Source organism: Prorops nasuta, unplaced genomic scaffold, assembly GCF_024137725.1.
Source record: "Prorops nasuta isolate Cenicafe-Biocafe unplaced genomic scaffold, Cenicafe_Pnas_1.2 PNAS00018, whole genome shotgun sequence".
Taxonomy (NCBI): Eukaryota; Metazoa; Arthropoda; class Insecta; order Hymenoptera; family Bethylidae; genus Prorops; species Prorops nasuta.
The window spans coordinates 358,611-376,581 of record NW_027116815.1 but is presented as its reverse complement, the minus strand read 5'-3'; the positions used below and the strand labels follow the sequence as shown (position 1 = coordinate 376,581).

The 17,971-nt window shown below is 35.2% G+C and overlaps 1 long non-coding RNA gene across 1 annotated transcript; it reads right to left on the bottom strand.

Moving 5' to 3' along the window:
* Positions 1-15,547: 15,547 nt before the first annotated feature.
* Positions 15,548-17,534, bottom strand: LOC136780091 (uncharacterized). The gene is made up of 3 exons (XR_010823713.1): positions 17,415-17,534; positions 17,158-17,280; positions 15,548-15,882 (listed from the first exon to the last, which is right to left on the bottom strand). It is a non-coding gene; the product is annotated as an uncharacterized lncRNA (long non-coding RNA).
* Positions 17,535-17,971: the final 437 nt, after the last annotated feature.

Here is a 17,971-nt window from a genome sequence, read left to right as displayed (position 1 = left end):
TTCGATCCTTGACCATGATCCATTCTTTCTGGCAACCATTCAGCAACGAAGTTAACGACAACTATGAACCAAATACATTGTTGCCACGTCGATATACATTTTGTATAAACAGATGTTTACTACTGACATTGTTATACAGGCTCTGATTTAATTTATAGCCAACCTTTATTTACAGATTATGGATTCGATCCTTGACCATGATCCGTTCTTTCAGGCAACCACTCAGCAGAAAAATTAACGACAACTATGAACAAAATACATTGTTGGTACGTCGATATACATTTAATATAAAAAATTCTTTGCTTCTGTACTGTTATATAGGCTCCCATTTGATTTCTAGCTAATCTTTATTTACACAGATCATATATTCGATCCTTGACCATGATCCATACTTTCCAGCAACCACTCAGCAACAAAGTTAACGACGACTATGAACAAAATACATTGTTGCCACGTAGCTAGAATTTTTTTATAAAAAATTATTTCAACCACAGTCGATCCAAAGCAAGAAATTTGTTATTGTTTTTAATGAAATATATTTTTGTGTTTTATCAAATTACAAAGAAACCGTTTTACGTTTGGTCGGAGGAGATCCCGTGCATCGAGAGAAAGAGAAAGAGAAAGAAAAAGAGAGGAGGATAAGGGTAAAGAGTGGGGGTAAGTGCAGCTGCAGTTGACCTCGGAAGCAAGCCTAGATTGGCGGGAATGCAGTCGAGGATGGACAGAAGAATCGCGCGAAACTCCGAGATGCACCATAAAGGTATACGGAACAGTTGCACTTGCAAATGCAACTCTGTGCTTTTTTCATGCGTGCTTTTTCGCACTGCGGGATTCGCTCTGGCAACAAAAGCAAGCGGATCCTCCTTTCCCTCGCGCACTCTCGCGTCATCACCTGGAAAAGAACGCATCGGACTCGAGACCATGCAAATTGAGAAAATAACCCGCCAACTACTCCCCCGACTCCTATCACTCCCACCCTTCGAGCCTATCATCATCAACTCTAAAAACATCTTCTATGGCCAATTTGCAAAATTAACGCTTCGATTCCATAGTCCATCTTATCAATTTCACGCATTCCTTGGTAAATCTCGGTTCAAACTTTTATTGCAAAAAGTTAAAATATTTATAGAACAAATATTTTTATCCCATAGTGCATCTTGGCAATTTCACGCACTCCATGAAAAATTTCGGTAAAAAAAAACTTTTATTACATCGAAACAAAATTTTCTGCCAATGTACAATTTTTTTTAAATGTACAAGAAATTAAAGCTTTTATAAAACAAATATTTTCATCCCATAGTGGATTTTATCAATTTCATGCATTTTGCGCCATATCTCGATATAAAAATTATTACAAAAAATGTTAATATTTATAGAATAAATATTTTCATCCCATAGTGGATTTTATCAGTTTCATGTATTTTACGCTATATCTCGATGTAAAATTTATTACAAAAGCTTAAAATAATTATAGAATAAATATATATTTTCATCGTATAAAGAATCTTATCAATTGCACGCATTTCATGCTAAATCTCGATAAAAACTTTAATTATAAAAATTATTTGATGCTTTTTGTAAATGTTTTTCCGGATTCAATGGTTTTAATATTTAACCTGTTATTTTTTCTAGTGACTGTAAAATTATATTCAAGGACTGCTTGTAGTGTGACAAACTGGTATCCACGGATGAACAGTCTTACTAATAATAGCCGGTGGACGATTAATTACTGTAATATCAAGGACATTTTTAATGCAATTATATTTATTATTTCCAGTAGCTTTTCACGCGATGAATATCCATTGTATTCAATTGTTTCTTTCACTATTGTGGATCACTATGCTATTAAAAATATTTATTTAAAAATTTTTTTTACAAAATTACATTATTTTTTTTTTTAATAAACATTACAATATTAATTATGAAATATTAATTTAAGCGTGCGTTTTCTAAAAATGGCGTTGACAACTTTCAAAACACAGGCAAACTACTCATCATCGAGTCTAATAATAACTTTGCGGAAAAGCATATATGTATATATATTCCGAGCAAGATACAATGTAACATCTTTTAATTTACAATTCAATTAGAAAAATTATACCCATTTCCTTCTCATATTTTCCGACTGATGCTTTCCAAGAAAATTATCAACATATCTTTCAAAGTTCAGGAAGCTTTCGTACATATGTATAAATATTTCTTAGGAAATTGCTTGAAAAAAGCAATTCCAAAGTGCGAAATGACTGAATGGGAATTTTTGAAGGGTGACACGAGTGACGAATAAGCAAGTCGAATGCATCGGAGAAAACGTATACGTCTTTCAGCCAATAAATAAACGACGGTTCCAACAACTTAAACAGTCTTTCTGGATTTTTTAAATTTATTCCACTTTTTCTTTGCTAACTTTTCGCACGAAAATGTCAGCATTTTAATGAGAATTCCAGAAGAATCGACGCTCTTTTGAAATATTGCTTTTGGCCAGGTTTCGACTCGAGGGACACAATGAGGCTACGGATTATAACGAGTGCCTAGATAATTACGATAAATAGCTGAGCTGGGTGCATGGAACCATCTTATAATTGAGAATTCATGAAACATTTTTTTCAAAATTTAAATAATAATTCAAGTTTAATGCAAACTTTTTCGAAAAATTGCTTTTGGATCGAATTTCTAAGAATTGATTTTTTACAGCAAAAATAGAATTACAATAATTTTGAAAAAATACTTTTGGATGAAATTACCAATAATTTCTCTTTTACAGTAAAAATAAAATCAAGAATACCTCGTAATTTTGGGCAAGTTTCAACAGGATAAACAATGAGGCTTGAAACGACAAGTTATAATTTACAACGAATAGTTAAACTGGGTGCATCGAAGCGTCTTCTAATGGAGAATTCGCGTGCTCGATCCACTTTTTTATTGCATAACCGTTCGTTGACAGTTCGTATCGAGGTCTCGGAAATGTAGGTGAGTGAAAAAAAAGGGAAAAGTTAACCAATGAATAAATGCATGTCAGTTATAGCTATAGCTATATAGCTGTGTTATGCAAATCGTCTTTCTCCCTGCCTCTTAATTCATCGTCGTCTGCAGCCACATATATAGATATATGTAGCATACAGATAATTCTGCAAACGATGAAGCTTCGGTCAAACGTCGTGCCACTTAAAACGGCAATCTTAATTATAGCGCAAATTACGTGTTGAAATAGTAGTCATTGCAACCGGCGGATGTAACCCTTGTTCGGATAGTCTCGTTAAAATGAACTCGCCTAAGGAAAGTATATGTAGATACGCCTGCTTAATCCTTGCACCAAGCGTGAAAACCTACGTTGAATTATTTCTATCTAACAGTATTGCAAATGTTTCATCATTTTATCAAATTATCCTGCGAGGAGACTCGATTTTTCTCTATCGAACAATCTGCACGATTCTAAATGAGATTTTTTGTAAAGGATTATTAGAATTTTGTCTACAAAATTCTGTGAAATATTCAACAAGGATCGAATTTGATTCGTTAAAATTGAATTGAATTTTGGAGTGAAGTTGGATGAGATGAATCATATGTTCCAGAGGATAATAAAATTTGTACATTTTGACATAAGTTTTTTTTTAAAGGAATTGCTGGAATGCTATTTAAAGAATTTTGTGAAATATTGATCTAGAATTATATTTTATTTGTTAACATTGAATTCAATTTTGAAGTGAAGTTTGATGAGATAAATCGGCTGTTCGAGAGGATGAAAAAATCTGCACATTTCGAGATCTGTTTTTTTTAAAGGATTATTAGAATGTTATTTAAAAAATTCTATGAAATATTGATCAATGGTTGAATTAAATTTCAGAGTGACTTTGAGTGAAACAAATCAGTTATTCTCGACGATTATTTGGATGGAAATAGTTTCGACTGGTTAGGGAGAATAATGAGAAGCTGTATAATGACGCGATTTTAGGACAGTTCTGTAAAAGTTAATATAAATTTAAATCCTTGTGGATTTTACATGATTTTCAAGCCTTCTCTTGACCCACGAGTCACAAGTTTGCACTAATTTTCAGTATTTTATATCGAAATTCGTATAGAAGCAATGAAATTTCTGCTTGTCGACCTCGTCAATGTCGAGCCTTTCGCTATCGACTCGACCATCGCGTTAGTACCGTTGAAAAGATATTCCATCGTAATCAACGACTTCCTCGACTCAATATTACTCAAAAACAATAAAATGCTCAACAGAAACTCGTAAAGTCTCCGAACGACCTTGCGTAATGTCACTTTAGCATTAGACATGGACTATGAAAAATTTCTGGTAAAAAATTTGAAGAAAAATGAATTAGGGACTGAGAGAAAGTGTTGGGTGGTAATGATTAAGTGTAATAATTGGTTCAGTGAAATTTTATTGTAAAATTGTATAGATTCAACCGCGTCTTAAAAGTTATTTGTATTAGAGCCTTGCAAGATTGTCAGAGAAATTATTACAGATTTTTTCCTGGATTATAAGGAATTTAAGGGCTTAACAAAGTTTTGAATATAATAATCATTAAGTGTTATAATTAATAAAATGACAATTTATTGGAAATATATGTTTTTTTTTATTATGAAGAGTTGAGGGTCTGGCAGAAAGCATTGGATAGCAATAATTAAATATATCAACTAATTAAGTACAAATGTATTGAAAATACGTTTTCCTCGATTATAAGGAATTGAGAACCTGACAGAAAGCATTCGATAGTAATAATTAAGTGAAATTATATTGAAAATATGTTTTCCTCGATTACGAACAATTGGGAGTATGGCAGAAAGCTTTAGATAGCAATAATTAAATATACCAACTAATTAAGTAAAAATGTATTGAAAATTTATTTTCCTCGATTATAAGGAATTGGGAATGTGGCAGAAAGCTTTAGACAGCAATAATCTAGTGAAAATATATTAAAAATATATTTTTCACGATTACGAAGAATTGGGAGTCTGACGGAAAGCATTGGATAACAATAATTAAGTATAATAATTAATTAAGTGAAATTTGATTGAAAATCCTTAAAAATGCAACCGCGTCTGAAAATTGATTAAGATTCGGGCGGTAGAAAGGTCATGAGAAACTATGCGGCGAGTTTTTTCCTGGGTTAATCACAACAAGTAGGAAGATCCTTGCATTACGTAACGACGCGTGGTAATGCAAATAAATGGTATTAACGGCACTAACCGTTTTTTGCACCGTTAAGTCTCCAGGTTTGAGAGAAAAGAATCGATAAAAATAGGTACTTGCGTTACCTCTCGATGCGATGGCGCTGCAAAGTCCATAAAAGCACAGCGAAGGATACCTCGTGTGTGTCCCTCCCACGTATCTCACAGATACATCCAACTGTTCACTCACTGTTCGCTGCACTCACGATTTCTCATTTCTCATTTCTCAAATTTTTATTTTTCATTTTTCTTCCTCCTCTCCTCCTCTTATTGTCTTTCTTCAATAGTCCAATTGCACTCACTGAGCTTTCTTCACTTCACTTGAATTTATTTTTTATATTTATTAAAACATTATTTAAACATTGAAATTTCTTATTTATAAACTTTTATTTTGTGTTTATTCTGTGTGTTTATTGTGAGAGTGTGTTGGTGAAATATTTAATTTATGCGAAAGTAATAGGCCTGGAAAATTTCTAATGCTTTTTCCTTAAATTATTATTATTATTTTTCTTAATAGAGTAACATCGGAAGGAGGAATTTAGCTGGTAGAGTGAAATAAGTAAATGGGTTCCCTGTTAATAGAATGAAAAACGTTGCGCAAATTTGTGTGCAGCTTCGATCGCTTACGAGTATCTACATTTGTATAGGACTCATTGATGATGATGAATAATGAAAGGTAATGAGAGTATGCAAATAAATTTGCATGATAATTGCTACTGTAACCATTTTAGATAAGTGTAGCTCTCTTATAGTGGAAATTTAATTTAGAAGAGGAAAATGTACTACGAAAGCATACCAATGATACAGAGGATATAAAATATAAAATATTGAATTGTTTATAGTAGTGATAAAAAGTTTTTACATGTTATAGTTGAAATTTAATTTAGAGGAGGAAAAATGTACTATAAAAGCATATAAATGATATATACATGATGTAAAATATAAAATATTGAATTGTTTATAGTAGTGATAAAGTTTTTACATGTTATGGTTGAAATTTAATTCAAAGGAGAAAAAATGTACTATAAGAGCATATAAATGATATATACATGATATAAAATATTGAATTTTTTATAGTAGTGATAAGGTATTTGGATAAATTAATTCTTTTACAGTTAAAATTTTATTTAAAGAAGGAATAATGTGTTATAGAAATATACAATTGGTACACTGAATGTAAAATATAAAATATAAAATAATGAATTGTTTATAAGTGATAAAATTTAGTAAAAATTCTTTGTTATATATAAACAAGTTAGCTATAATAGAATAAAGTTTACGCGTTGTTCCGGGAAGGAGAGGACGAACGTGCATTCCGTACATGGTTATGAAATGTTTTAAAGGATTGCAAAGATACGATGCGGTCAAAAATTATTATAAAATTAATGAAGGACTGTAGAATTGAAAAGGTGACTAAAGAGGGTATAGTTTGGTTCGGCGTGAGAGATTCTCGCGCGAAATACTATAATTTAGGATAATCCAGCCCTCTCCACTTGGGTAAAGAGGACATTACTTTTTTTGGCAGGATCATCTACCGAATTTCTTGCCAACCGTCCACTTTCTAAAGTCGTTAAGGTGCTTACACACCGATGAAACGACCGGAAATTTCTCACTTGCTATGCACGTTGATTCAATTGTCTCCGGTGATTCTATATACGTACGCGAAGAAATTCAACGATACGCGCGATGCTTCCAAAGTTGCAAGAAAAAAAGAAAGATATAGAAATATTTTAATTTTCGCAAAAATATCGAAAAATTAAATAAACACACGAATTTTATATTTTACAATTTACTATATTTTGATCCATTCTTAGAATGAAATTTATTATTACGTAACAAATTTCAGTTTCTAATTTTTTATAAATGGCGTACAACGAATATCGAAACGAGATAAATGAGGCGCGTTGTGGTTCGAAGGTTTAGAGTCTTCCACACGAGTAATTAAGTTTTTAGCATATCCATAGATCACTGGAAAGGCTCGTAGGGTAATTTCTATCTGACTTTTCGACATTTTACAATTTCTCAGATTTATGATAAGAGGCCACGTGGGGGGAGCCGCCTCGAGACTATACGAATAAGAACAAGAAGAACGAGTGAAAATTGCGGGCGTAAATTATTCCACGACAATAAAAACCTAGCGTGCGTTACGACCACGCAGTATAATTTCTATTCGGATACTGAACACACCTCGTCGTGCATATCCTTGACACCATCAGCCTAAAGGATGTGCTAAAGGTCGAAATCAACGTGCAGCACGATGCTGCAACTCACGAGATTTCCTCTTGCATCTCCTACGAAATTTTTTTTCATTTTTCCATTTTTTCTACAAGAAAAAATTTATGGCGAATTTAACCATTTAAATTGATGAGAAATATTGGTGGAGTTGCACAATTTTTTCAGCGAGTCGAGAATTACGATGGGAGACGGAATAAAGCTTCTGGATTTTTTTCTAGGATTTTCTTGGATTTTAATGATATAACAGAGTGCAGGTAATTGTTTTATTTCTTTAGGAGTCGAGAGGCGAAAGTGTCTCTGGGAAACGTGTTACCGTTTTGCGGAAGGTCTGCCACCTTGATTTGGTATCCAAGAACCGATCTATAGAGTGCCCCTCGACCGTTTAATATTCTACTCACGAAAAAAGGCACCTTTTGGTATGTAATCCCTGTAAGTGTCAACATCCCCCTTCACACGAGTAAAATAATTGTCTGTAAGGGGGAATTCTTATTTTATTTTTTTTTTTGTCAAGATTATTCATTAGTTTGGAGCATTTGACAATTGTATTTTTTAATAAAGAAAATAATATTTTTATTTTCAAAATTGAGTATTTTTAAAGAGGTGTCAGTGGAGTTTAATGAGGAGCAGTAATAGTTAACAATAATCTACAAAATTTCTAATTTGAGTGTTGTTTTTTTTAGGAGAAAATATAATTATCATCGAAAGAATCATTAGTTTGGAGAATTTGCAAGATTATAGTTTTATATTAAGCAATTATATTTTTCAATAAATAAAACACCATATTTATCATACCAATCTTCAATTATATTCACAAGATTTTTTTTTTGAAAATATCTCATCAAAATTTAACGAAGAGAAGAGAGAAGTCATATCTTATCAAATTTATAATTCAGAGTTTTTTTTCAGAGAAGAAAATATGATTATCAGCGATAGAATCATCAGTTTGGAGAATTGGCAAAATTAAACTTTTACATTCAACAGTTACATTTTTCATTAAACAAAACATCCATTTTTATCATACCAATCTTCATTTACATTCCCAAGGTCAAATATTTTTGAAAATGTCTCATAAGAATTCAACGAAGAAAAAAAAGGACCAATAATATTTTATCAAATTTGTAATTCAGAATTTTTTGTTGCAGGTAAAAAAGGATAATTATCCGTGAAGGAATCGTTGGTTACAGGATTCCTGCGAGGTAGTTGTTTATTTATATTCGTCCTTGACTCACGAAAGGACGAGGGAACTCTGGGGTAGTCTAGGAGCGTTCTCGAATTCGCTTGTAAACTCCACGCACAGTTTCACCATTGAACTACGTTAAAACGCACGGTTCGCCAGCTGTTTACACCAAAGTTGAAATTGCGTTGGGAAAATCTTGGCGATGCACAAAATATCCATCAGGCTCTTTGTATACGATGAACCATTGGCAGAGTGTAACTTTCTCAACAGCTGTCAAAATTCTTTCACGAGTCGAGTTACACGCGAATATAGAAGCTATTAACGCTAATGAATAGCGTGCGAACTGCTTTGATCGTTGAAAAGGAAATTTCCAACACACACACATGTACTGTAAAACGACGAACGAACCACCTTAATAAAATTGGAGTCTAGTGAAAAAGCAACAATCCATTTTTTAAAACAGGTTACCAGTCCTTTTGAAGCTTTTGGAGAACGCTATGGTATGTAATACGTAAATGGAAAGTTGTGGTACAACGTTTGATATAATTAAAATATATCAGTTTTAGTTGTATATATATATAATTATTGTGGGCGAAATTAACAGAAATGCTTGATTTGTCCAGCTAAGGACTGCATGTCTATATGTGTATACAAAGTGGAAGGAACAAAAGGTAAAAGTAGTTTGGTTTTCAGGTTTGTGACTGGCGAACGATGAAAGGCACGTAAAAGGAACAAGATAGAGAGAGAGAGAGAGAGATAGAGAGAGAGAGAGAGAGTGGGTAGGAGCAGACAGGACTACGAGAAAAAGGAGGAAGAAAAATGGAAAGAGCGAGAAAAGTGTCGAACGATATTGGAGAACGGATAAAAGACTCGAAGGCGGATTTGGCGGCCATCGAAGGTCTTATTCTCCGGTTAAAAGAGGGATTTCGCGGGTTCGTTGGCGAACGCGTCTCTCTTATGGTGAACTTACCCGTCCCCATGGCTGATGACAGCCTCCTTCCTCTTCGATCCTGTTAATCCAGGCTGCAATCTTGGCAGATTGTTGTTACCACTCGCGTGAGAAAAAGGATAGAAAAAAAGAGACTTAGAAAAAAGGGGTAGCCGAGGTGTTAGACTCGGACTCTCTCTCTTCGTCCAGCCGGGAGACCGCGGACGAACTGCTACGGCGAACCGGGAGAAGACTTTTCGTGAGACTTCCAACGTGAGACAACGCAACGTCATCGTAACCCTGCTATCTCATTGGTTCACCTCTCAGCCGCCTCTCTCTTTCCCCCCTCTCGTTCACTACTTCAACTCGCCGACAAACTCCACTGACTCTCCGAACACCGCCAACCACCACCATTACCAACCCCACCACCACCACCAACAACAACAATATCGCACACCTTTTTACTTACCTCTCCTTATCCACCAGCATCTTTCTCTTTCTCTCCCTTTCCCCCTCTTACTCGCACACCAATGCACTCGTCCTCTACTCGAACTCTCCCAATCTTGCGCGGTGCTAGACTTTCCGGAGAACCCTTTACTGCTCAAGATCAAGCGTGATTAAGGATACGGACCATCGAGAAACGTTACCGAATTTTCATGGATTTGGAATACAGTTTTCCGCAGGTGGATCGTTGGTGGTTGTTGATGGGAAGTATTCTGGTCTGTTGATGCTTTTCTTTCGGTATTTACGTCCTGTACTGAATGCTAATTGGACCAGTGGATGGTATCGAGGAAAATTGCTTTCTCTTCTTGTTACGTACTTCTGTATCGATTTTTAACTCGGACGCCATTTTGGTACCCGGTGGAAAAGATTTATTAATGTAAAACGTTTTTCTTGTTTAACGTAGGTGGGTTTCTTTATGTGTGGGGGATATATTTTTCATTTATGGTTTGCTTTTGAGAGTAGATAATTGCGTGAACAGAAAACGGACCGCCATTTTGGTACCAATTGGACAATATTTCCTCGAGCTTAAAGATTTCCTTTAATTGCCCAAATGATTCTTTATGTCTAGATAATATATCTTTAAAAATAAGTTTGGTTGTTATAATAATAGTTATGGTTACGTAAACCGAAAATTCAGTCGCCATTTTGGTACCAACTAAAAAATATTTTTTCGAGCTTCGAGACTTCTTTAACTGTCCAGATGGTTCTTCATACCTGAAAAACATATTTTTAAAGGGAAGTTTCGTTATCGTAACACTCATGGTTACGTAAACTGGAAATTCACTCGCCATTTTGGTACCACTTGGAACAAATTTTCACCGTGGATAATTTCTTCGCAACTTGCGGTGGAAGGTTTTCCATACGTGAAAACGATACTTTTGCGGGAGGCAAAGTTATAAGGATACGTGAACCGGAGAACTCGACGCCTGGAACCGATCTCTCGTCGGTCGACAGGAAACTCTATAAGGCGTATTTATATATATATATATATATATATAGTACTAGTCACGGATCGCTCTCGGTTGTTTATTCCCAAGTCGTCAGCTGGCGAAGGTTGAAATGTCGAAATCACGAATTGTTTCGATAGGGAGTGAAAAAATCAGCGAGGAAAAGCTTGAAGATCTTTGCCTTCTGGCGAGTTGAATCGTGGTGATCCAAACGCCTGGAAGAACAGAGCTCACGAGAGGGAAATGCGTTACGTGTTTACAGCGCGTACACCGCTGTATAAATTCAAGGTCACTCGAGAAATTACGAAACTGTAAAAAAAAGGAAAAAACGAGCACTGCTAGAAAACAGTGTAACGCTCTTACCACGACTTATTTTCCATATTGAGGAACGCGAAACATCCGCCATCTTTGTTTTAACAATAAAAAATACAATTTATCAGTACATTAAAATATAAAATGGAGAGAAACGATAAAGTACTCAAGGTATTGCTGTATAAGGATAATGAAATTTTGCATGAAAAAAAATGAAGAGATACACTCGCAAAATCACCCAGAGATAAGGTATATATATACACAGCACACGAGAGTGAGGATTAAATCGTATTATCATATCGAGAGACTGAAATCTGTATTGAATGTAAAATTCGAGCATAGCGATGCATAGACCATTCCCGAGAGATTGACCAGACAGGAAGCTCCATGTACGGTGGTGGGAGCTACGGACAGTTTCGATTTATTTCAAGGTCTTCCTCAAGGACATTGAAAAACTCCTCGAGCGTAAAGCGATAAGAAGAAAAGATTCACGAAGTAGCGATTAACGACCACTGGAGGGACGCGTTTAGCCTGTAATGAGACCAAGAAAATATATCGAATAAGTATCAATCATCTTACGTCACTTCTGTAAGGGAATTATCGAAAGAGTTTAGAAGTAAATTTCTCTCTCTCTCTCTCTCTATTTATATATATATATATATATATATATACAACAACTCGTTGGAAAAATCCATGAAATTATCGAGAAGATAATTTTTATTTGTCCTATAAATATACATATATATACTAGTATACACGAGACGATGAAATAAAGATGGACGAGGATTGTGAAAAGGATGATGTCGCGAGTTGTAATAATATAGGTTGAAATGTTAAATTGGGCCGTAAAGGTTTAATGGACGATTATTGGTTGGACAGATGGTCGTTCGCGGAAGAGACTATACGAGAGAGCTCATGGATCGCTGCCCGATGCTGTAAAAGATTGCAAGCGGAGTCCACGGATCGTTGCTCCGATCCACGGAAGAAATGAATTTGCGAGGTATCCGAGACTCGTCGCTAGCACGATTCGCTACTACCTTCGGACCTCCCCCCCCCCCCCCCCTCCTCTAACTCTCTGAGTCGACCACCGTGCATGCCCTCGCATATCTCCATCTCGTGTCTTCCTAGCTAACCAAGCACCACACTGGCGCACTGCCCTCTCTCTGCACGTACGTGTATTATTTTCTTCCTATTCACACAAACACACACAGCGGCACCCTTACACCATACCCGTATCGTAGTACTACACGACGCGACAACACGCCGTACCTCACCGATTACCTTAACACCAAAAGCAAATTTCAAAATTTGCCTCAACCGCATTCCTCCCTGTTACAATCATCTCGCTTTTTGCATAGCCAATCCCTGTGGTCCAAACTCTCTCACCCTCGCTCTCTCGACAACACGGCGATTTGCGGATATACATCTGTCGATGTGAACTGTGCTTGAGTACGACTCTTCGAATACCGCCGACCGCGTCGATCTCAAATTGTGATATTATTCAGTTCTCCACTCTTAAGCTTCCCAACTGTATTTTTCTCATTGCGTGACTCTGTTAATGGAGATGCTCATTTGGAACGATTTTCTTGGTGCAAAGTAGACACGCTGAGAGCGTTTCAACAACTGTGGTATCAGGGGTTGAGGTTATACAAATTTTCAAGATGATACTAGTTATTCGAATAGCACAGGTATCCTTGTAACATCCTTAGCACGTCTCGCAGTAGACACGCTGAGATTGTCTCAATATTTGTTATCAGGGGTTGATGATCTCAAGATTTCCAAAACGCTATCAGTATTTCGAATAACACAAATATTCTTGGAACGTCCTTAGAACGTCCCGAGGATATTCATAAGTGTAATAAACACGCTGAGTGTCCTAGCATTTGTGCTACCAGGTTGATGGCACATTTTGTTCAGGGTACATCCTCGACACATCCACTGGATGTACGGATACTTTTGGAACGTTTCAAGGATGTTCTGAGGATATTTTTGCTTTTACGTTAGGTGTTGATGATATACAAACTTCTAAATTGATACCAGCAAATCCAATAGCAGAAATTGTCCTTAGAACATCCTTAGAACGTCTCGAGGATATCCACACGTCCACTAGACACGCTGCGAATGTCGTGTTGACAGGGAAATGGTTGGCAAAAAGAGTTGTTTACATTCGTTGTGATTGTGATATATACACAAACGGATTCGTTTGTTTCCAAGAACTATGAATTTGATCGATATATTTCTAGGTTAGGTTTACAATCTCAGCAGCTTGAAATATTTCTTTCTATTTTTAGCGTGGTTTTTGTTTGAGGAAGAGGAGGGGGGTGGTGGTGGTTGGTTAGCAGACGAGGTTTCTCTGGAAGTAAGCAGAGCTATGCACGAGCAAAGCATAGATTGGTCGTAATGGCTTAAGCTGTAGTGCACAGGCATATCCGTTCAGGCCGCGGATTCTCCTCGTGGCCTCCGCCTGCGAAACGCCTCAAGGCACTGGGGTTCACCGACACCGAGAACCCCCCTCCTCTCCCCTCTCCCTCTTTTTCTCTCTGATTCTCTCCGCGCGCCACCGCTGCCTGCGTGCCCGTCCACGTCCATAAGGCATCCTGCCCAGGAGAAGCTTATTAAAACCGTGCAAACCATCCGCTTACTCACTATCCTTCGTCCTTGACTCTCTCGAATCTCCTGCCAAAACCCACCTGAAAAAAAAGTCTTCTTTCATTGTGAAACGGAGGTCCATTTGTCTTCCCCAATCATAACTTTTGTAAAATTTTCTTCCAAGCAATTTCTTTATCATTTTTTTTCACGGTTAAGGCTTTCGTTTCGAGTTTTTTGTTTAAAATCGCCTTAAGAGGGGAGAAAATAGGAATATTCGCTCGAGTCTTGTTCCATTATAAAATTAACGTCTTAATATTTGATTCCTTTCAATTTATACTTTTATAAAAATTCTACTATAGAAAGAAACTTTTTTTTTAATAATGACTTGCATTTCAGTTTCTTCGTTTAAATCTCTTCAATAAGCGCACGAGGAAGAAGAGATATTTACCTATATATATACTCTAATATACGAAAGGACGAATTTTGGTTTTGACGAGCATTCAAGGGCCTCCCGCGCCACTGCGAGTCTCCTTGACCAGGCGAGACAAAAGACGTCGTCGAGTCGAGGACACGTTTGAACAGAAACCGTTCTCCGGTCTTGTTTGCATTTGAACTTGCCCCGAAATTCCAGGATTCGATTATCATAAATACGTAAAGTATGCAAAGAGCAAAAAACTCCATTGTCATATTTTTCAGAATATATACACGAGTCACGTTTATTATTTATCGTATATGTAAATATATTAATAAACGTGGGGTCGACGGTTATACGAATTATGTGCAATGATAAGGATTTCGTATAGGTTTATGCCGTTTCGAGCGAGAAGAAAATGTATCGTGGAATTTGCGGGGCTGCGAATCAGTGAGGTGCGTTGTACGCGATGGTCAGCGATGGTTTGTCCTGGCTCGATGGTGGTGGTAAGTGGTGAGCAGTTAGGTAATGCATAGGCACACGATATATATATATATATATATATATATATATTATGTATGTAGACAGTGGCATGGCTAAAGTTCTCCTGGAACCAATGGCGAATCACCGAGATGTATATAGAAGCTACAGAAGGAAAGTGTGTAAAGCGAAAACGAAGCTTTTAGTGGATCGTAGTCGGCAAAGCCCGGTGAAGCGTGGCGCGGAGTGCCTAACGGGCTCCTGATACTCCGGTATAATTTTTCTGTATTCTTTTCATCGCATTTCGATAATGCACGGGTTGGTATACATGCGATGGTACTCATGTGTTATGTTTTGAATTTTGACACTTGATTTTTTACTGACTTTTTTTATATTGTGAATAATTTATTATTTATCGAGTTATTTGAAATACTAATCAATTTTGTTTATTAGTATCACGAATAATTGTTAATAGGCTGAGGGATAATTTACAGACTTGCAGTGTACAGAATTAACTATAAAAAGTAATAATTACTGAATTTTTTTTAATTACATTTATAAAATTCATAATATATAGAAAATTGTATATATAGTTAAAATTCTAATTTAATTTTGAATTAATAGTACAAAATATAATAAAAATGAAGATCCATTCAACTTGGCAAATGTATGTGGTGTGGTGATGATAATGAATTTGCGAGGACCACGTTCATTCATTTCGTATTTTTTTGCATTTAATTCATTAATAATACATATAAAATAGTATTTATGGGTAGAATTCTAGCTTGATTTTTAATGAATAGTATAAAATATAATAAAATCGAAGATATCTCCAATTCTGCAAATCCGTGTGGCGATGATCGATCATTGGTGTGGTATTGGTAACGGGTTCGTGAGGCCCACCTTCATTTGGTATCCTTTTCATCGATGCGTCATCCGCCTCGCCAACTGAGAAAGGCGCTACGAAAGTAACTCCGATCCGAGTCGAACCTTCGATCGAATTTCAAAAATCCTATCGAGATCCAATTCGATACTCATCTGTATTTCACACCTGCTTGTAATTTCCGATGCACTTCACGATTTACCCATGTAAACGAGATCCTCATTATTGGATTTAATTCTGTAAAAATATAAAAAATAAATTGTTTTATCCTAATAAAGCAACTAATTAAATTCTGAGATTACTTTTGTAAAATATATTTGAAAATTTATTAATTTTTTTAAAATTCTTACCTGTATCATTTTTTTAATAAACTGTTATTTCTTATATAGTTTTATTATTATCTTTTTTATCTTAATGATAATGAGTGAAAGACGTGTAGATTTTTTATGAATGATATACAGGAAGGATCGTTGATTGCATCAGATATATATATACAGGGTGTATAAGCAATGATGTTTTTAATCTTAATCACATATTCTTGAGGATAAACTAAGTGGAAAAGTCCTATACTATACATCTGTAAAAGCATCATTGCTGAGATAAATTAATTTGAAACCGATGAATCAGGGCTTTGATTCAATGGAAAAATTACTTTACTGTCAATTTCGTTGACAGTTCCCTTTCAAAAAACAAAAGAAGCTCGTACTTCTCCACCGTTTCGTATGGCCGAACACGCACGCACATAAATGCACGCAACTATGTCGATTATTAATTATCAGCATATCGTAATTCTTCAGGGTCAAAACTATTCTTAAATTGAAAATTCCTATAAAAAAAACAATTACAAAGATATTAATATTTTCCTAGGAAAGTATATTTTAATACACACTTCCAGTCTGGATGATTTTAAGAATGGAGCTATTTTTGATTTAAAATGGCGATTACTGATTCATCTTTTGACTATCTTATTAAATAGAGCAGTTCATGGGGCACATCATCGAAAAGATGAAATCACTTGAAAATTAATCTACAAATAACGCCGTATCATTGCCCAGAATTTTCAACTTAGTAAGTGCTTTTAAGGATTCCCTTAAAAATAGGCAGAAAATAAATTTCATACAGCACTAGGATCAGGAATGTAAGACATTATGAAGTAATATTAATAATAGGCGTAATTATACGCTGTGTGTGCTCGTATGGCAATACGTAACGGTGGAGAAGTACTTACAAACTTCTCTTCTATTTTTTTAAAGGAAACTGTCAACGAAATTGACAGTAAAGTAATTTTTCCATTGAATCAAAGCCCTGATTCATCGGTTTCAAATTAATTTATCTCAGCAATGATGCTTTTACAGATGTATAGTATAGGACTTTTCCACTTAGTTTATCCTCAAGAATATGTGGTTAAAATTAAAAGCATTGCTGATACACCCTGTATATGTATGCAGGAGTGAAGAGAGATCTATGGGTGGGATTTCGAAAGTTTCTAGACGAGTATTTCGGGACAACAACCTGTGCACTTGATGCCAGATTTGGACAGCGATGAGCAACTAGCTTGATGATCGCTCGATCAAATGCACGAGGCAACATCGATTGTAGAAATTCCATTCTAATCGTCCTGGACATCTTTTATTACTATGAGGAATAAAAATTATTTAAATTGTTAGAAAATATTTTATTATTTTATTTATACATTTTAATTAAATATTTTTCGAGATAAAATTAATTGGCTTAAAATAAATTTCAGATTAAACGTAAATGTTTCTTACCATTTTCTTTTTAATATTCGCCAATGGCTCCGATTTTTTACGAGGGCGATAAATGTCTCTCGATTAAATTTCAGGAACTTTGCTCCACCTGTAACAGACATTTTCTTTACAGTGTATCCAACCAAACCCATTTCACATTAGCTTAAGTTTCAATATACTTTTCTCCACTATATAATGATTGAAAAGCTTACAGTAATTTATTTGTAATTTTGAGTGATAATTTTGAAAATTAAAAAAAAATATATAATTTTGTAAAGGTAGTTTGAAGTATAGTTTTTTAATCTGTTGATTAAAGACGAGTTTTATGATAGGAAGCAAAATATGATCGAAGCTTAAAAGCAAGAAGAATCATCTTTGTATATTAATTAGTCACATAAATTAATCATAGTTAATAGTGTGAAAAAATGAAGATACTCGAATAAAATGAGTGGAAAGTATTCAAAATAAAAAAAGTAGTATTCATTTCTAAGGTATTTCAAGAACAAACGTAGCAATAAGATTTATGTATCAGAAGTGAGTGGTTTGATAGGTTTATGCTAGGAAGCGCGTTATGATTG